Consider the following 21986-nt stretch of genomic DNA (forward strand, 5'->3'; position numbering starts at 1 on the left):
CCAATTATTTTCTATGTTATGTGATAAAATGCCACACATCTTATAGTTTCACGTTCAAAAGAGTGTATCACAAGATCACAAGCCCTCTGTTGTTCGTGCGGCATCAAAGTTTGCAATGCTGTTTTCTGTTATGTTAGCAATAAATAAGTAAACTCTTTTTGAAGGTACAGTTCCTTCCTCAGCTTATTTAGAAGTAAAGTAGTTTCTCCCTTTTTCCATTTTTTTTAAAGCTACCACCGCACCTTTCAACACAATTGACTGAGGCAACAAATTCAAAGCATGCAGAGGCAGAGACAAAAAGCCGAAGTGATGAAAGAACAAGACATAGAAACGAACAGCAAAAAAATAAATAAAGAGATGTATAGGATTTGTAATGACACTGATATATTCATGAGGTAATACGTGCAGATCCGTCTTCTGGGCACGCTCAATCAATACTGGGTATAGCTTCAACTAGAAAAATATCCACATGACTATGTTGGAGTTGAATATTAATGATTCAGTCATCGCCCCAGCATGTGTCTATATATCCAACCGGGGCGTGTGTGAATGGTGTGCAATGTTAATATGCAGTTGTGGGGACCAAGTATTAGCAGTAGATTACAGGTGACTAGCAGGCTTTTGAATCTCTTTCCTGTGATACCCCTTTGAATGTGTTCACTCCCTTTGAAGTGATGTCAGTTTTAAAATATCTCAACCCTTTTATGTTTAACCATGGGTGTTTGCGTTCAAGGATTCTTTCTTTTTCCTTTTTTTTAGAGGGAGGACATGAAAGCGTCACAACAGTCAGCATCCATCAAAGAACAAAAAACTAAAAAGTCTGGGAAAAGTCCCGCGCATAACGAAGCATGACTTGTTAAAAGTCAGCGTGAGGCTGTTGTTGTGTCTGCGTCTTGTGATCAGTGCGGTGCGGCAAAATAAATAAATAAATAAAAGAATGACAGACGGACCCTGACAGAGCTCGCCCACTGCTCCGTCACTGAATTTGATCGACTGATTGTGTGCCTCGCAGCAGTAATGAGCTTTACAGTACGTGTGCATAATGTGCCGGGCGCTGATTCGTATGCTAGATGAGCTAGCTAATTGTTCACGGTGCATATTTTCCCCCGTCCCATGGCTCCCTCTGATTTGGATTCATTTAGCCTTTATTTTACCTCATTATACGGGCCTGTGTTATTGCCAGGTTGTATGTGAGGTATTCTGCGCTTCTGAAATTGACTCTGGTAATTTAATTTGAAAAATCACCACACACCTCTTACACACTGGGAACGTGCAAATTTAAACTGATCTGTTGTGAAAGGTGAACTCAGAGTGGTTCATTGCTGCAAGATGTTCTGAATACACTTGATTTGAATTGTTACAGAAAAATAAATAAAAAATCCTCCTTATTGTCATTTCATTGTACTGCTCTCAACAACAAGACTCCCTTTATTAATTTCTTCATATTGCTTCAAAAAGCAAAAGTAAGTCCCAAGCTGAACATGGCCATGAACCACGCTTCCTTACAACCTTGTACACAAATCAAAATGTGAGGAGCCTGGTGGGGGCATTTTTATTTCAAGGAGCAGAGCTGGCTCACAGCTTAGAGCAGTATGGCTAGGAAGAGGATACAGAGCTGCAGTTCAGTAGGTCTGTAAGCCCAGGGATGAAAATGTTCTCTGATGCTGATCCTGTGGTTGCCGTGGATCCCAAACAGCAGCACAGAGAACTGACAACACCGGATAATTACTCAGGCATTCCAGTGCTATAGTCTCTTCTCTGCCCAAAACAAACAATACCCCTATGCATAGCCCTGATCTTCTTGGAAACACCTGTGTGTTTTGTGAGGCAAAGGAGCTCAGAAAAAAAATCTCTGCTGCTTTATAAGCAGTGTGATTGAACCTGAGAAATAACATATATTTATTTATTTATTTATTTAATTATCTATAAGGACAATGCACATTAATCAACATTTTTGTAAATGTTCCGGTGTAAGCCAGCTGGTTAATTTTAAGCCACTGTTCTGGTTTTGATAGTAATGAGGTGGTGGCTCAAATTCACGAACACTATGCCCTATAGGACCATTCACAGGCCATGCAGAGCAACAGGAAAAAGCAAAACATTAGTGTAATAATACAACAACAATAACTACTGAAGCCATGCAAGCGACAACGTAGCCAAGCAGTACTGACCATAACCATTTCATGACACGTGCAGGCATGCAGAGAGCATTTAGGCATTAATAATAAATGATGACAGTCACAATGTATCTTGATAAATATTAAAGGAGTTGAGTTACAAGTAAAATGGTGATATCATACACCTTACACATACACCTTGCAGATGTAAGCACAAATACAAGAGATCATACCAGATACATGAAGAAAGAAAAGAGACTCCTCCTGAGTATTGATTCACGCCTGGGGCCGCTCTGAGTGTGCTGTCAGCCCACAGGATCTTTAAGGACACTTTCTGTAAAGATTTTCCCCGAATTTCCCTTGTTAATCATCATATTCATTTAATCTGTATCTCTCTTAGCATGACTGTGTGAGAGTGAAGGTCCATGCATGATGCAGTGTGTGTGTGTGTGTGTGTGTGTGTGTGTGTGTGTGTGTGTGTGTGTGTCAAAGTGTGTGTTCCATACTCGGCAGCTAACGTTGTGTGGGCAATGCACCCCCGAGGGCTAGAACCCCGCATAGCAAGTAATGGCACTAAGCATGCAGTTAGAGGACTGATTTAGAATGAGAGGCGTCTCTAATCTTACGAGGTGTCAGCAGTGTTGTGCCGTCTATTAGCCAACTCTTTCCTCTTTTTATTTCCTCTATGATCATCATCTCCTCTGTGGTCTTCACCTCCTCCGGCATGGAATGCTAAGCAACATCCTGCATTCACATTTTCTTATTATAAATTGTAGTAGTTGGCAGTTTGATTATCGTTGTTGTAGGACGTAGTAGTTTTTGTTGTATCAGAAACCATGATTTTAGTGTTTTATTTCCTTGGTCATTGGATACACAGTGCTATGGTGAGGGAATCATAAAGCTTGCCATCAAACATCAGTACTGTCTTGGTACGGACTGAAATATAAGAATTTATGAGTACAGAAAGATGTGAAGTATTCTCAAGTGCTCGTTTGACTGCTGGTGTTTGGACAATATTTAAACCTAAGGTTAATAAAAGGGAATTTTAAAGGTATAAACATTTAGTTCTGAAACATTTTCTAAGACTAATAGAGTTCAATAATGTAATTTTGTACTTTTTTCAGACATTTATGCAGTCAATGAAATAAGATACACGAAATTTGCTTCCTGTCAACAACCCACAACATTAAAATGCTATTTATTAGACCATTGGTCATATAATGTTTAATATAACACTAACTGTGCGTCTTTTATTTCGCAGTTTGCTATTGCCGGCAATTCCATGTTAGCATTGTGTTTTTTTCTACTTTTACTACAAAATCACAATCAGAATACGTATTCCACTGCTGTGCACAGCATTGCAATTTTTGTTTATTGATTTTTCATTGTTTATTCGGCATCATGTCTGCAAATTTACCTTGTTTGCATTGAATGACGGTCTGAATGTAAAGAGGCATTTGAGGCGGTGAAATATATAGATCTTCTTTGTCGGCAGTGAGAAGTGCGGGCGGAGATAAGCGAATGTCGTGTGATGTGATCGTATTAGTATGTTTGCAAACTTGAAGGTGCAGACGCTGTGTGTTGTGTGTGTCAGCACAGAATATGTGTGAGTCCATAAGTGTGTTAGATTGTTGGTTTTTCTTGGCACAGGCGCCTGATCAGCGAGAAGTCTTTGATGTTGCGCTGCAAGATGCCGACGCTCTGATCTGGAGCATGGCAGAGATGACATTCTGTGAGACTGCATATGAAGATGCGGCATATAGAAATATATAATGTTTCTGTTCCGACTCCACACAACTTCATAGCTCCATACACCCTCTGTCATCACATTCTCACACGCAACTCTCAAAACAAATTGACTCATCCCCATAGAATCAGCTTCAAACATTACCTTTAAATTGACAGCACAATGTATGCTAATGATGTCGGAGCATACGGTCGCGCAGTGTGTCCCCAAAGTAGTTACCGAGGTGTTGTAGCTGTTGGTGAGAAAGATGTGGAAAAAGCCATTACAACTTAAACTGTGTAAATTGTTGTAACCAAATGTGACCACCCCTAAGTCATGTGGGTGGCACACTGACAACAAAGCCCAGCTCGCTTGAAATGGGAACACAGCCGATCACGACTGTGCATATAAAATGGTATACTTGCTGCTGCATTATATTGTTCAGTTGTTTACTCCCAGTGCCAGAGGGGGCACATGAAGATTAAAGAGGTGACTCTAACCTATGGAAGCTGGAAACAGCGGTGACAGAAAAATGAGAGAACAAGAGCAACGGGGGCCGTGGCGAAACAGCCACAAAGGCAGCGGAGGTAATGAGGATTTACAAACGGTTTGATTGGTCGTAAATGAGCAGATATTTCACTATGAAAAGCATTATGAAACTGAGCCACAAGAAGGATTTCTTTTTTAAATGTTGACTAACAGTTGTATTGCCAGAGATGAATACGGTACGAAGGCAACACAGGCAATATACGATATTTTCTGACACTTTTCCACAGACTCGTGTTGATTGTCGGTTAGCGAAGTTAGTTTTAGTCAAAGCCAGCGATCTCTGCACAGGAGCCAGTTTTAATGCTTGTACAGCTCTTTGCAGTAGTAACGTATTGGACCCCAGTCACAGAAAAGTAGTTTACAGCTATAGTTTGTTCTATTATTATTTGCACACGATTTGAGATGTTTGACTTTGACATTTCTGCTTCCATCCCAAAACAACTAAAATAAATGGATTTTGGTTATGTGCTATCCGCAGCAATTAAATATGATCAGTGATTCTTGAGAAGTGGGACAAAGCAGGGTGCAATGTTGAAAAAATACAAACCCTATGTTTCGGCAAATTAAATTACATGTATGTATCCAACATATACTAAGCTACTGAGCTGAGCTTTGACACAACCTCCCAACTTTTGTTTTTTTTACCATCATTGGCCTATCACCACCGTCAGATGTCAACTCCGTCAGATTTCCTTTCTGACGGTGTTGACATATTTAACGTTTCTTAAACATAACAAATGGAATTTATCTAGTAGCCATTTGTTTTTTCTGTTGATGTTAGGAGCTAGAATGAACTACTTCAGGAAAACAAAATGATCAAAACATTTCAAATAACTTCTTCAGATATTGTAAGCCGGTGTTGACATATCATGGTTGTGACACAGGACTTTCAAGATTCGGAATGTAAAATATTCTAAAACTACGACACTTATCAGAGCCTGTCTGACTCTAATGTACTCTGCAGAGGTAGAATTTGACAAGAGGTCCTTCAAAGTGACAGCTGCCCCTTATTTCGCCTGATTTTATTACATTTTACATAATGAAATGTCTGACGGTGTTGACTTACAGTAAAGCGGTCCCACCACTTAGAATCCTTATAAAACATGAATGTGTTGTAGAAAAAACAGTTTTTATTGCAATGAGAGATTATTTAGTGTTGCTTTTGATGACAAAAGCTCTTTTAAATCATTAAAGTACATTTTAATACATTTAATTGAATATGAAAGATTGAAACCTTCTCTGAGGAAACACTGCTTTGGACGTCGTGAGAAGATAACAAGTGTCATATATTTGACATGATAATGATGATATCAAATTTAAGGGGATAATTGTGCTCCAGACATTCTATTCTTAATCCCTAATAACATCTACAATTTTAAATATTTTTAGTTTTAAACATAACAGCAGTTATGGAAGACGGCCTTTTGTCCCGGTTCTCGAGAATCACTGTTATAACTGTTTTTATTAGAACACATTATCCAAAAGAAATAGTCCCCAAGAACCTAGGATAATATTTCTTAGCTGTTGATTTTTTTAATTTTATGTACATTTTCCAGCCCAGTGTACCCAGTAATTACATCAATACTGTATGAAGCCACAGCTCACAATTTATGTTCAGTGTCAGTCAGTGAAGAAAGTAGGTTTCACTTTATGTGGCGAGGCAGATGTAAGGGTCTTGATTTATGGGTGTGGTAGGTGTGAGTTCAACCACATTTGATGATGATTTTACATAATGGATTAAGAAAAAAAAAACTATTGCCACTAAATGTAATTAAGTTTATATTTAATGTTTTCCAATATTGACTTCTTTGTCTGGTATTGCTGTGCAATGTAATTAATCTGTATCTTATTGGGGGCTATTTAAGAAAACCACAATGGCATGAACACCGTATTCTTTTGCATGTCATTTAACTGACCCTCTTAATATGTTTAATGGAAAGTTCAATAACACAAGTAAACTTAAAGACCGGGTGGGGCAACGGTCAAGGGTGGACTATTCCTTGTTTGTCTACAGGATTCAAATGCAGTACATCAAATGAACTGGGAAAAAGCTTGCTCGCCTTTGACTCACCACTTCGAGATCTGTTCTACCTTTGTTTCCTGTTTCCTCCTGCAAGTTTCCTCCCACATTCAACAAACATACAATCACAGGGAGTGGAGATTAAATTGCCCGTTGGTACAAATACGTACACAGACCCCAGCAAGCCTCACAGTCACTGAGGCTAATTGGAATCCAAATATAGAATAATAAACCTGCGCTTTGCCCGCGCTTTGCCCACATCGTTGGTCGTCATGGTTATACTTCCTTGGGGACAAGTTTGAATGCCGACACCAGTCAGACTCATAGCGGAGCTGCTTTTCTCTCTCTCTCTCTCTCTCTCTCTCTCTCTCTCTCTGGATGCGTTTGAGTTTGCATGTGTGTTTCTGGCCTGTCAGTGCGGCGCATCAGCAGTTGTAACAGGCGGTCCCTGTGGAGGGCAGACTGACAGGTAATGATCAAAGAGGCCGTTTCCTGTGTTTCATGTTGGGTTCAGAGAGAGATACATCTGTACCGCCAGTGCCTCGTTCCTATTTTTTTCACGGGCCTGGGTTGCAGATAGGCAGCACACTCACGTCACGCACATGAACACACGTACGAGCGCAAACTTTAGTCATTTTCAGACTCCTCACATTAACAGATACTAACACATTTTTCAGATTCAGCCTCACTCCCCAACTGTGCGGCACTCCCTCCCTTTTCTAATATATCGCTGAACTCTCTGCGCCTCCACGCGACTCTCAGTCACCTCAAACTGTCACCTGAACTGTATCGCACATCCATAAAATATTAACCTGAAGAGGGGAAACACAGGCAAAGCCACCCAGCCTCACCCACCCAACCACCTTGCTCCCTCACCAAGTAAGTAAGCAAGCAGGACTATCTTTTCCACTCAGGTGCCAGGCCACTCACAGATATCTTACCCTCCATCTTGTGTCCACAGTTGCCAGTGAATGTGTGGACTCGGCCCCGCTCTGTTCGGCCCACCAGTTTCTGTTTAATCAATTGAAGCAATTCAGATTGTATTTGAGGGAGGCCCAAATCTCATCTCGGGTTGGATGCTGTTGGAAATGAAGAGCATCCTTGAGCATGGGCGTAAAAACAGCTTCACTTTATCTGCAAGATTAAAACTTCAGGGTCACAGTAATCTGTCCTAATGAAACTGTCAAGTAATCCGAGAAATCTGTTAACGGTCTGGTGTCTTGCACTCGACTTGTGTGTGTATTTTAAGCTGACTGAAGTTATACATGATTTTTTAATTATTGATTGGCAGACTAGAGGGTTATGTGATTGCTATGAGGGGTAAAATATCTAGCAATTAACCAATGTTAAGGTAATTACGGTACGTAGCCAATCAAATAAAACTTCCAAAAGGCAGGTAGGGGAAGCCTAAGGAGCTGATTTAATCATATACTACTCCTAGGTTTGATCTCTCATAGCCCTCTAAATTTGTCAGTAGCAGAAGGGTTATTTTGAAAAGGAAACTCTATCTATAGCCCCTTTTACACAGAGATTGCGGCATATTGACGGAACAACATCACTCCAATATGCCGGCTTTGCTTGCTTCTGTGTTATTTACACAGAACCAAGCAACGCCAGCCTGCTGGCGCATCAGTAGTCCCTTTTACACAGCGCTCCGGAATGAAAGAGGTGCTTGTAAACAGCGTCAGGTGTGACGTAAACATTTAGCGCCGCGCCGGTCAGCTGCTTTACAACAACAACAATGGCCGGTGAATTGAGAGCAGAAGTGCTGGAGCTTGCAGTAAGAGGGCCGTATTTTACTGTCCCCACGATGTGCCAGTTGATCTCGCTACGCGCTGAGTCCAACATCACTGGGACAGTTAACCAAACTGACTAAATCAATCCGACCGCTTCACCTCTGTGTGTGTGTGTGTGTGTGTGTGTGTGTGTGACAGGTTGGTTGTGAGCGAGTCTCTTTGTGAGGGCAGCGATCTGCCAATCAGACATACACATACACATACACACAGTGTGTGAAGTCACGTTACTGTAGACAGAAATAAAGTGTGGATATACGCTCAGACTTAGGATAATAATAGCGGCGGCGGAATGTGTTAGCAAAACAGTAGCTCTGTGGCTAACAGCTGAGCCGGAGCCTTCAGTCAGCTGAAGCAGACAGTCTAGCGGGGCGAGCAGACTATTCCCCCGTTACTAGGTCGACCTTCAAGCTGAACAAGAGCCCTCCGCTGCGCGTCGGGCTCCTGCTTCAGCTTGTCGGTCTTTATTTCTAGCAAGTGACCCGTTCGCTATACTTTATCCCTTACTTAGCCTAGCCTAGCTTTCCATTGTACAACTTCTCCTGGGCAGAAATAGACTCATACACTCTGCAAAATGAAGCGCGGGGGTTTGGATTGAGCAACGGACCTTATGATCAGCTAGATTATACACCGTTCCTTTTATTTGGTGATTTTTACGGGACATCAGGCCGCTGTGGTTAATGTTAAACACACGTCCTTCAACTGCTAACATGGTCGCATGTTTAGAACGTAGACTATGGAACGTCAAACGCCCCCCTGTTCCGCAACAACAAGCTGGAGCATTTAAACAGAGAGGCGGAACTGATCGTGTCGGGAATCTTACTACCCCCCGAGGTAGTAAAATTCCCGGAACGATCACTCGCACCTTTCTTCCCTCGTTCCGCAACTGTCGCATTTACACAGCTGGGGGGAGGGCCGAAAGGCCGGCATATTCCCGGCTTTCACTGGCTGTGTAAAAGGGGCTTATATTACCCATTAAGATTCAGAACTTTTATGCCACCGATCTTGTCAGTGGTTTCAATAGGCCTATTCTCAATACAGACCTCATTTACAGTAGGTTATGATTCACTCAAACATCTCCCTCAACCCTTATACCCTAACATGCATTTAGACAAATGTACTAGTAAATGGTCAGGTATTGATCGATGCTGGCAAAACTTGGTGTCTGTTGAATGAAAGTTCAGTTTCTGAATGGCCTTAAAAATCACACTGTTGCAGAATCATGCTCAGCGCCGCTCGTATAAACCCATGAAGCACATCATTTAGCCCTTTGGAATCCAGTTTTCTTAAGCTTGGGAAAATCTGTCATTATCTTACATATTCTATATCGACTTGTAGGACACCTCATTGAAGATGAATAGTTATTCACAATGAGTGTATAGGCGGCAGTGTTCAAGCAGAAGAGTTGATCTTTATAATTTTTTAAAGACATTTCCCCCAAATTCAGCCCGACATCTTAGGAAACGTTTCTAGAATTCTAAATAAAGTTGTGTGGGTTTGAACAATGTTTGGGAGCACATTGCACATTTGTATAGACTGTGGGAGAGTGGGAACAAAGAGGAAAGGTAGTTTTTACAATCCTCTGTAGTTGTGCAGCATCATTGTCTGGACATATACAGTATCTGGTGTATCCAGAGTTCAAAATCGTAGCATGTCAGACTGTACCATCAGCTTTTGAGGCATTTTAAATGAATGAATGTGTAATCGTAATGCTACAGTACTTTGTAAATAGCATAGACGTCGATTACGGGGGGGATGGGGGGTACATGTACCCCCCACTTTTCGTCAAGACTCATTTTGTCCCCCCCACTTTTTAAGCCGGACATGGAGTGCGTCCAGCCGTATTAAAACACAGCGTCAAGGTCTCTCTCTCTCTCTCTCTCTCTCTCTCTCTCTCTCTCTCTCTCTCTCTCTCTCTCTCTCTCTCTCTCTCTCTCTCTCTCACTCACTCACTCACTCACTCACACACACACACACACACACACACACACTAGTTTGCACACCAGAGAAAACATGCTCCGAAGTCTCCGCTAGTTTGCACACCAGAGAAGACTGATGCATTTCAATCAGCAGCAGAGAGACAACGGCAAGTGTCCCGTTGTGAAGTGTAAACTGTAGGGATTACCATCCTCTATGCCCACTAATGACTGTTAATGTAGCGGACACTAACAGCAGCTTGTGTCGCGGCACATGGATACATGACGATGTTGTTTACAATGATGTGCGGTCAGGGTACTGCCTACACTGGCGCCGTGTGCAAAAAAAATAAATAAAATAAAATATATTTTTTATTTAATAAACTTATATTTGTATTATTACTGTTACTGTTAATTATTTCGATCTTTACATGTAATCCGCGATTACTTTAAAAAAGTGTAGACGTTTTGATTCGAAACGTGGCAGTTAGTAAGTTACGCCAAAAAAATATTGTGCCTTTGCTGTTTCCCATTCATTGTGTACGGCAAAGAATCAGTGCCTTTGCGCCTATTCATTGTGGACGGCAAGAAAAAAAAAAGTTTTCGTGCATGCGCACTTGATTCTGTATTATTTAACATGTACGCAAATAAGCATAATTCTTTGTGCCTTTTTTACGTAAATGGTATGCCACATAAGCCTTTACATTACATATCATTCATGGACCAATTAAAATCGAGATATTACTAGACATTTACGCAGCTTAGGCCAACGTCATTACGTTGGCTATGCTCATTCACGTCGCATTACCCCCGCGGATTTTTAAGTCAACATTGCAGCTGCCGTGCCCGCAGATATTTCAGACTGGAGGGATTTTAACAAATTGGATTATAATTTAAAAAGGAACAGAATGAATAGCAAGAGAAAGGCCTGCGGCAGCCTTGGACGGTGTACAGCAGCAACAGGGACAAACAATGTTCGAGCATTTCAAACGGACAGGTAGCCTACATGAACGGAAGGATGCTAGCTAGCTGTGCTGTCAGTCAGACTGTCACTGGATTACTATCGTCTTGCTTATTTCTACAGCCATGGAGTCAGATTGGTGAGTCAGAAACTTTTTTGGGGTTTATTTAATAATAAAGTTGGATGAATTGATACCGAGTGCAATCCATTCTGCATTTTATATTCAATTGAGCAGTTGTGTTTTCATTGTTACTGACGGACAAACCTAAGCTCTGCAATGTGGATAAATGGTTACATTCTGATGCTGGACAGGTCCATGGGACATATGCTACTGGTACTTTATCTATTAAGATAAAGTTTATGGAGTGGAGTTGCCATCAGTTATGCTGTAGTCCTACATAATGATGAATGCTGTCTTTTATTTTTAAGTTGAATAGAAGTAGTACCGGTAGTTTGAATCGGCGAAGGTTTGACTTGTTGCCTTACGTTTTTTCGGCCCTCGGTGTGAGGGACGGGTCCGTTAAGTCGATGGATGCGATGTTTAATCATTTAGACCAAACTACAGTAGGCTACGGGCAAACCTGAAGTCACCGTCGTGACATTTCATATACGTCCCGTCTGTGTGAGTGAGTGAGAGAGAGAGTGAGAGAGAGAGAGAGAGAGAGAGAGAGAGAGAGAGAGAGAGAGAGAGGAACTTATTTGAAATTGGCCGTGCGTGCCTGTTTGTTGTTTATTGTTTTTGATTTAACAATATATAGGTTTAGAGAAATCTGGCTTTCAGAACTCAGTGCCTACCCACTCACTGACCTCACCGCACGTCACTGGTTGTTTATCAAGAAGTAATTGAAGCTGATCATGGCTATGCTACTAGCTAGGTTGCCATGGAGACCGAGGCGGAGTAATATTGTTGTGCGACAGTCCAGCCGTGCTTCGGCTCGATTTGAGCACGGTCAAAATGCCTTCGACCAATCAGATTGCTCAGTCGGAACTACCTTTCCAAGCTCCCTTTGTTTACGTCATGTTTGGTTGGGCTACGGGGAGCAGCTAGTGGCTCATATGTCCGCTGCTTTTTGAAAATGCTTTTTTCATCAAATGTGTCAGACATCAGTGTTTTGTATACATTGTATTCATTAGTGAGCGGGTATGCCGTCTTTCAGAACCGTTCATTACCTGCACTAAAGAGAAAAAAAGATGTTTCCTCATTGTCCCCCCCACTTTTGAAAATGCACTCCAGAATGCCTGTTTGTCCCCCCCACTTGTTTAGCCAAATCGACGTCCATGGTAAATAGTAAACAAGCAAAACAAGATTTGAGCATTTGGAAAACCTCAGAAGAGGTTGTGAAGCTTTTTTGTTTGTGGTGGGAAAAGAGGGCAACATGAACTGCAGGTTTTGCAAAGTGAGTTTAGCTCGCTCATTTCATGCCATGGTGTGACATTGGTTGGTCTGTTAATGTGGCCTTCAGCAATACTTAGATTTTCGGGCCTCACTGTCAGACTTTGAGCACAGCTTGTCTTTGGTTGACCGAGCGCCAAATCATGTGTTGGTGCCACACTGTCTCTCCGCACAATCCAAGATCACCATTTTCGCTAGAAGATCCAGAATTTCCTCACATTTACTGCCGTTATTTGTTTTACATTATTGTTAACTGATTCCCTTTCACTTTTGGACTCTACAGGTATTTCTGTTTCCTGATATTTTACAAACTTAATTATTCATCAATTAATCAAGGAAATAATAGTGAAATGAATTGATATTGAAAATAATTGCAAGTTGTAGCCTTACATGAGAATCAAATTTCAGTGTGGAAATTGAATACACAAATGTATTTTAACTACCTGCAGTGTTATAACACTGTTATTTTTACAGTTTTAAAGCACAATGAGTAGAAATCTAAAGTTTTATTTACGTTTATTTAAAGCTCTATTGCGGCTTTTCCCAACTGTAATATGTCCTGAGCCCATCTTCCTCTTTGAGAGAGGGCTTGTTGACAAACACCAGTGAGCTCAAGGCTAATTTTTAAACACGTCCTAAAGATGGCAACTGATCCAACAGAAACCAACAGAATCTGGAAAAAGGTAGGGGAAGGGATGCGTTGCTGGCAAGCATGAAAAGCTTGAAATGATTGATAGCCATTTGTTTTGCCTGCTTAATACAACATAAACTCCCCAGCGATTCATCACCAGAGCGAGGGTTTCCACGGTGCCTCTGCAAAGCCCACTAAAAATAATTCATTTTCTGCAAGCTACGAGCCAGGCACTAATGTTAAATATTCATGCGGGTCCGGTCTAAATGATGTGGCCATTGGCACACAGTTAGAGCACACTCTGTGGAAGGGAAGAAATGTCAAGCTGTGAATAAATGAAAGCAGTGAAGCCGTATATTACCCTGCCATTGTAAATTTACTACAGTTGCCATTTCGTACGGCCACTTCAAATAGGTCTCTTTTATAATCAATACACTCAGTAAAACACGGAGCATATTGCCGCGTTGGCAATAATCTAGACTCGTTGTGTTTGCTCATCCTTTATTCACGGTTTGTTTTTGTTGCCTAATTTGAGAGTCATGAATGTTAGCAAAGGACATTTTCTGTTGTAACAGTCGGCGTTTTGGTGAAACACGCTATCAAAGCGAGTAAGCTGACTCTCTTCAAAGACATCGATGCGCCGTGGGTGCTCCTCTTGTCACTTGGGATCAATATAGCTTGTGCCTATGCAGCTGTTATGGTTTGATTCGTATTGACGTGCACATCAGTCAACTGCAGTCATTTCTGAGATGTTTTCACAGCAAGCAACGCCAACACGGAGAAGTCACTGCTGCACAGAAATGGTTTTGAGACGTTATAGGTCATCTTCTATCATGATATCAGTAAGCACAGTGGAGGGAAAAGGGCAAAACATAATAGAACTTACTGGGTTGAGTATCCATTTGGAGGAACTCGAATAGAGAGCATAATGTCCGCTGTGCATCATTCGGGTGGAATGGGGAATGCTAAATGGCCTCATATTGACAGACACACTCTACCAGTATTCATTTTTAACACACACACACAATCACACACATACACATGTGCCCCCCCGATCACATTCACACACACACATTTTCTCCTGCAGTCTCTGACTAATGAGGCCTAGGGCTGGAGATGGTTCCATCAAGGAACTTCCTCCTATTTCTCTCTCTCTCTCTCTCTCTCTCTCTCTCTCTCTCTCTCTCTCACTAACTCACTGAAACACACACACACACACACACATTCACACTCACCTCTCTCCCCTCTCAAACATGAACCTGATTGATAGCAGTGATTTGACTGAGAAAAGGGAAATGGGAAATTGAAAAATGGTGGAATAAGATTGGAAACAACGTGCTGATTATAAACTCTGCGAGGAAACAAAAGGCCTTCCCTCTGCCTTTTCTCTTAGCGTGGAGAGGTAGCAGGTGTGTGTCTGACAGGTGCCTGATTGAGGCGCACAAAAGACATTACAACTGCAAACAAATGGATGTGTTTAGCGTCCCCGGATGCAGTTAACGTTTTGGGCTGATAGATGTGATTATGAGTATATGAGCAGACAGAGGCAGCCAGAGAATGGGCCCAGGTGTTAGGGAGAGTGCGGCAGAAAAAAAAGAAAATAGGAGGCCTGTTATTGTTGTGATGATAATAATCCATCTTTACAATTAATGGTTTGCCATGGCCAAGGTCATCAGCCTTGGGGGGATGTGTTTAATATGTCTCGTATTGAAATAATAGAGCCTCTCTCTGCTGCAGACGGATACACGGGAGGCGCGAGACCGCACAGATTTATCTTCATGATGAAGAAAAAAAAGTGTAAAAATTAGAACAACCGCTGCGTTCCAAATTCACTGATTTACAAAATAACCTCAATTACCTCGATGCCATCGTCATTTATTTGGCTCTTTTTTATGTTTATGTTCTCATGTATCAAGATGAAAAACCATAGCACTTTTATAGCAGCGGGATGAATCAGTCTGTACCTCCTCGAAGAAGAGAAATAAAAACAAAACAGCTTTGTGTATTCCATAAATGAGGGAGCGTCTTGGCCGAGGGCCCCGGTGGTTTAATATTCTCTGAGAGCTTCCAGACAGTGAGTGGTGCAGCAGCAGCTGTCTCTTGACCCCGCCGGAGCCCCACTTACCCCTCTGACCACCTCCTTTCCACCGGGCAGGCTGTGGTCATGACAAGCCTGTCAGGAGCTTCTTCTAATGTCCTAATTACCCCCCTCACACAGACACTCACAGAAATGCTTATGCAGATGTACGCACATTCAAAGTGAGTAAGCAGATATGCCGGCTGACAAGCTAGTAAGCACACACACACACACACACACACACATGCACGCCACGCACACACACACACATGCCACTGCTTCTGAGCACTTTGCTCAAGTGGGTTTTTCCTAACAAGACACCAAACTATAGGTGAGGCATTCTACAGAATAGCGGAATAAAAACAACATGTAAATATTCCTCCCTCCAGACTCTTTGGAGGCTTTGATTTGTATCATCGTGCATGCGTTTTGATCCGGGCAGGGGCTGCATGTCGAATCAGAGCTTGGGTTTCTCTCCTGTGGTAACAATCGCTGCATCCGCCGCAAACTTTCTTTTTAAAGACAGACACCGGTGTCGAAAAGAGGCTTTTCTTCACAGTGCCTGCTGCCTCTGAGGATGGGGGGAGTGTGGGGGGGGGGGGGGAGGGAGGGACACACAAAAAGGATGCAGCGTCACCCGAAAATAGACAGTCTGAATGGGATGTGATGTGTCACTTTGCCAGAGGTTAAGCTTTGCCTCGGCTTTAAAGCAGGAATCTTTCTCTCCCTGCTGCATGTTTTTTTTTGGGGTGCAGAGCACACTGCCGCGCCTGCACTTAAGTCCATGCTCAGTCAACCAGTCTTGTTAACATAACAGAGTGAATGATTGTGCCTGGTAGGAGAAAGGGAAAATCATTGTACCTCCCAGCGTACCATGCAGTTGCTTGGTGATTTATAGGCCTCTCTGAAGTTGCTTCACTCGTCACAATCGGCATGACTTAAAAGTGTGCTACTATGATGCTCCTCCTGTATGTCATATTATGTTGATGTGAGACATCCTGTCTACGAGAATAGTCTTGTTTTATTATGTCAAATCACCGCTTTGATAGATGTGTCAACAGGATCTTAAGCACCTGCCGCCTTTTTGAATTTCCCTTATATTTCCTTGCATTTTGATGCCGTCTCATTTGTGTTGGTGTCTGTCATGCGAGACTCTCTGGAACAGCAGTCTGGCATCTACAGTAGTCAGAAACGTGTTCGCGCTGTTTTTTCTTTTCTTTTCTCGACACGACTGCGAGAGCTGAGTACTACCTGAGTTGTCATTAGAGCGGTTGGTTTGCTGTTTGCAGCTTTTTTTCTCTTTCTTTCGTCAGCTCCAGATATTTCAGTGTGTGTCGTGACTGACAGGCCCGAGTCACGAACACCAATGAGATTACACACCTTTCCTTTTATTTATTTCAAAGACTTGTTACTGATGCGGAAATGTCTTTATCTTATTCATAAGAACGTCAATCTTGTGTTATTTATGTGCTATTGTAGCTGCCCGTAGCACTTGACTAGGACGCAGGGGCACCAAATTCAATATATTTACTTTGTATCTGCCATTTCTGAAGGATTATCCCTTAATCTCTCAGTCAGCTACATGTGTCTACTCCTGCATGGCTTTTCACACAACACAAACATTCAGGCCGTAGATACAACGTTTACAAAGCATATCCTATTTACAGTGAGCAATTAACCACGTCTGTGGGGATATTTGCAAAATCTCCCTTGTTATTACAGTTAATCGAGCGGGAACATGCTTTGAATCTCCTGTAAACCCATCTGATAAATATGTTCGGGTCGTCTCTGGGGGGAATTATTAAAAGCACTCCCAGTGGTGTTTATAGGTGAGTGTTTACTGATATCTCACAGACAGGTTGGCCTGAATTAAGCTACACCTGCATGAGAGTGAGATAATAAAAGAAGCAGGCTGTAAAATGAATGACTGGTTAATGTGTGAAACTGCAATTTTTTTTACAGCATAACAACACTGGCCGCTCTGCTAATGAGCATGGAACTTCATTCTTGACCTTAGAAATGGTGTATTGGAAAAAAATAATAATAATTCCAGCTGAAGGACCAACTTTCATTGTTTATTCAACTTTCTTTCTTGTTGGCTTTGAGTTCAAGCAATCCAAACTAAAGGTCCACCTCGAGCTTGAACAATGCTTTCTTCATTGGCATTATTAATAGGGCAGACAATAACATGATGATGATCAATTATATTCTCTACTGATAGAAGGACTATTTTTCTCAGTTAATTCTGTAGGTCTGTGAAAGGTCAAAACATTTCTAAATACACATAAAATAACTGCTGGTTTCGTATGAACAACAGAAAGGGTAAACCTAGAAAATAATAACATTCAAATGGTTGGAGCTTTTTTTTTTTTTTTTTTACCTTTTAAATGAACAAATGAATATATTAGCAGAACCACTTCTGTATTTTCTATCTGTCTATCGATGAATATATTTGATTAAATGCAGATCTGATATGAATAAGCCTGACAACAAGTACTGCTGCATGATAACTGGCCTGTTTTTCCTTTTTCTTTTTCTGAAACTCTTTGATGGGTTCCTTTTGTGAACAATCCTGACCTCAGAAGTCGTCTATGTTTATTGGGTCCGCTCTGCAGGAGCCCGCGTCTCCATCCGATTTCCTTGAAGAGAAAAAGTTTGAAGCCCACCTCTGATCCATCTAATTAAATGAAAACACAGTGGGCTACACACAGTGAGACGACATGGCTTCACACACACACACACACACACACACACACACACACACACACACACACACACACACACACACACACACACACGCTCACTAAGGTAACCGATGTGGATCTCTATGGGGAACTACAGAGTTCCAGCATCCACCCATGTTGTGTCCCCTCGCGTGGTGCGATCACACACTAGGTTGACATGCAACACGCGGCACATCATGAGCATAAATAAGCAAAGGGAATGTTTTACCTGAAAGGAAGAACATTAATTCAAAGGCATCACACTAGTACTGAGAAAAATGTTGCCTCATTAGTGTTACCCCACTGCGTTTTACTGAACAGCAGCGGTAGATGGAGAGAGAGAGCCACTCTTACCACACACACATCCAGTCTCCTGAGATCTTAGTTTGCCTCAGTGACTAAAAACGAGTGCAGATTATTCTGACTTTGTTGTGGTGGCGATTGGTTGAACACAGATGCCTGACTAGCAGAGCACACAGAGAAAACTCGCTTCTTATAGAAAACATAATGCTGTGCCATGGTTTGCCCTTTCAAATGTCAACAAGGAGCGTGTCAGGAGACGTAACATCACTGCAGGTGGAATGAGGGAAATGTTCCATGTTTCTGTTTTCCGAACACAATGTCGCTCGTCATGTGGAACATGGGGGGGATGTGTGTGTGTGTGTGTGTGTGTGTGTGTGTGTGTGTGTGTGTGTGTGCGTGTGTGTGTGTGTGTGTGTGTGTGAGTGTGTGTGTGTGTGTGTGTGTGTGCGTGTGTGTGTGTGTGTGTGTCTGTGTGTGTCTGTGTGTGTGTGTCTGTGTGTGTCTGTGTGTCTGGGTTTGGGGGAGAAAGGGGTCTGGATGAAGAGGTGAGGAGACAAGGACAGACATTATTTGGAGGTTGACGGTTGGCCTGCCTGCCCTCATCCCACGTGATTGACAGATTGGTGCGACGGCGGCAATGGCGCGTATGCCGTCACACGCGTCTCCACCAGAAATCTGTCTATCAGTGCTGTCTAAGCAGAGCGACAGCCATGACATGTAATCACAGTCAAGCTGGCACCTCATAACTTCTACCTAATGTGCTGCAGGTACAGAGGAGAGAAAGGGGAGCGCGGCAGACACAACCACTAACGCTATTTATAGCCCCTTCAGAGGCCGCCAGCAGGAAGTGGATCATACTGGAGGGTTAGGGAAGGTGTCACCACACTATATCACAAGTCTCTCTGTTCAGAGATTGGCCTCCGCTGACAAGATTAAACACGCCATTATGGCAATACTTTTTCCATGCTTACACTTTTGACATAGAGGCATGAAACGAGGACATACAACATGGCAATGAGTCATTTACATAATGTCGCTACAACATTATAATTACCTGGCAATTACAGCAGCTGAAAAGCTTCATGGGGCTGTCCTGAGGGCTGGTTTCACTGGGACACATAAGGCGTGCTCATTCAAGCTGCAGTTTGAGTCTGGCTACCAACCTGAAGCACTAGCCGTCCAATCATTCTCAGCCGAAGACGAATGTCCCCCTAGAAGCTTCATTATGTTGAATTACCAGACAATAAGGGTAAAGGTTTGACTGACACTTGTATCTTTCTTTTTTAAACAGAAAGACTTACGCCATGTGAGACATTGTAGCAGGCACATGGACATTGTTCAAAATGTGCTTCCCCTCACGTGTGATTTGTCACTCACGCTCTTTTTTTCCTTTCTTGTCCTGGGGGAATTGCTGACACATAGAAAATGCAACAAAGGAGTATAACAAGGACATCTGTCATACCTTACACCCTTATTACGCCGGCAATGACAAGTGAGACAAGCACTCACCTCAACATAGGCCCACGCTCCCTTGCTCTCAACCACCTGAGTAAAAAGAAAGCTTCAAAGTCTGTGTAATTATAATGTTGTTTCAGATTAGACAGAGCAAGTATGAACTAAGGGGAATGTGCATGTTTACAAAGATAAATATAAGAACGAATGTAAAACAAAGATGTATATCGGTAAAAGGAGTAAACATGTGGAATGTCTTGGATGAAGAAATTAAAACGTGTGACACGGTACAAAGATTTTAAAAAACTACTGAAAAAGAAGATGCTTAACAAATATAAAAGCGAGGCGTGAATGGCACTGTGAATATGTATTGTGGATGTATTTTGTCTTGTGTCATAACTTTACATGTAATATGTATAACATATACAGGAATTAATCATAGCAATAATATTTACAATAACTATCAAACAAATTATTAAAACAAATATTTATATATACAATAATTAAAAAAGATCCTGAGGGACCAACGAAAAATGAATAAATAAACATAACGTAAAAAGGGTAGGTGCAATAAGCTAAGGCTTCAGCCTACACCTTTTCGATCAATACTATTTATAAGAAATCAATGTATAAATTAAGATGACAACTTTGTGTTTTTTTTGTGTTTTTTATTTTTTGTACTTAATATGTAATGTTGTGAATCTGTGTGATCGAAATAAACTGAAACTGAACTGAAACTGAACTGAACTGTGTGAAATTGTCAATAGCATAAGGAGATGATGGTGTGTGAATGTATATAAAAATGTAGACATTAAAGCGGCAACGAGTAACATTTAAATATCTTTTAAACAGCCTAATTTTTCCTCTGATAATCATAAATTACCTTTAACAGCAAACGAGACCATCAGTGCAAAGAAAGACGTTTTTATATAGTTTTTATTACTGCATTTGATCTGGTCGTACACCCAGTCCGATTTTCGGTTCACGCGTGCATGCTCTATGGTCACATATCCGTATTGGTCGCAGATTTCAGTGTGGCGCAGGAACGTGAATTGAAAAGCCTATCACTCCAGGTGAGGGAAGGGGAGCGGGAGACCAGATCCCAATTCACCAGATGTGGGACAAAGACTACGTTTGTGCGGGACAATGCGGGACAAAGTGCCGTTTTTTTAGCAAAATAAACTCGTGTCACTACCGGTAATGCCAGAGACACGGCTTTCTAAATTAAAAAAACACTATCTTTAGATCAGCGTGCAGCAGTTAAGTTAGCTACTGTTAAACAAATAGAGCATTAAGGCTGCGGCTTCACATTAAAAGCATTTCACTGGCTTCACATTAGCATTTCACTTGACAAACGTGAGTTGGCTTTTATTTTGAAGTAACAGGAAAGTGAACGTTGAAGCACTGCAGGCAGCACCTTCACAGAGCCACTGAGCCCAGCAGCCCGATACACACACACAGACAAACACACACACAGACAAACGGAGACTGCTGTCTCCTGACAGCTATCGGATAAATGCCAGATTATAAAACACGCATTTAAAAAGGGGGGCTCACTTTCAATAACAATGCGGGACAACGTCTCAATTTGCGGGACGTGTGAAAAGTAATGGAAATGCGATCTGGTCATCCTAGAAGGGGAGCGGGAGCCTTGTTTGAGACAGTTATTTGTCGTCATAATGACTGATAACGGGGCTGAACCATCAAAGAAAAAAAAATAAAATGCAATGAAGAAAAGCTCAAAGGGAGAGTGATAGGCGGGCGGGAGGGCGTTGCCAAGCAACGTATACACAATTTCACGCAGCGAACCTAGACTGCAGTGTTTACTCCTAAATGAATGAGCGGTAGCCTACTAAAACAAAGTTTACTTTGCCTCACCAGCATCATCAGATGACCATTATTCATCTGAAATAGTCATTATTTACAACAACATAAACACATTACCTCATCGTGATCCATAACTAACTGCCGTCTCTCGTTCATTCGCTTTGTGTGGGGACTGGGGACACTCGTTCAGCTCCGTGAGAGGTGACAATGGATCAACTCATTGCAATCAGGTCAGGTGTAGTTGATGCTGTGTCACTAACCACTCTCACCGAGCCGAAAAGAGTCCGGTGCCCTCACACTTTCAACACACGGACACGCACTATATTGCTTCCTGATTATTTGAATCTTGAGGCCCTGCACGAGCTAGAAAACAGCTTCACGACAGCTGGCGTCGTAAAAATACTACCGCTTTTGTTCAAAGGTGTCGCCAACGTGCCGACTTACTCGTTGTACCTTTAAATGTGCAGTACAGGGCATGGTGTGAGGGGACGGGGAAGG

General features: G+C 42.0%; 1 protein-coding gene across 2 annotated transcripts in view; it reads left to right on the top strand.

Annotated features, from left to right (window-relative positions):
- Window positions 1-21986, top strand: part of cadm1b (cell adhesion molecule 1b) — a gene marked incomplete at its 5' end in the record, with an annotated part of 144899 nt that overhangs the window by 77678 nt on the left and 45235 nt on the right. The window lies entirely within an intron of this gene.

This window comes from Ammodytes marinus, assembly GCF_949987685.1.
Source record: "Ammodytes marinus genome assembly, chromosome: 3".
Taxonomy (NCBI): Eukaryota; Metazoa; Chordata; class Actinopteri; order Uranoscopiformes; family Ammodytidae; genus Ammodytes; species Ammodytes marinus.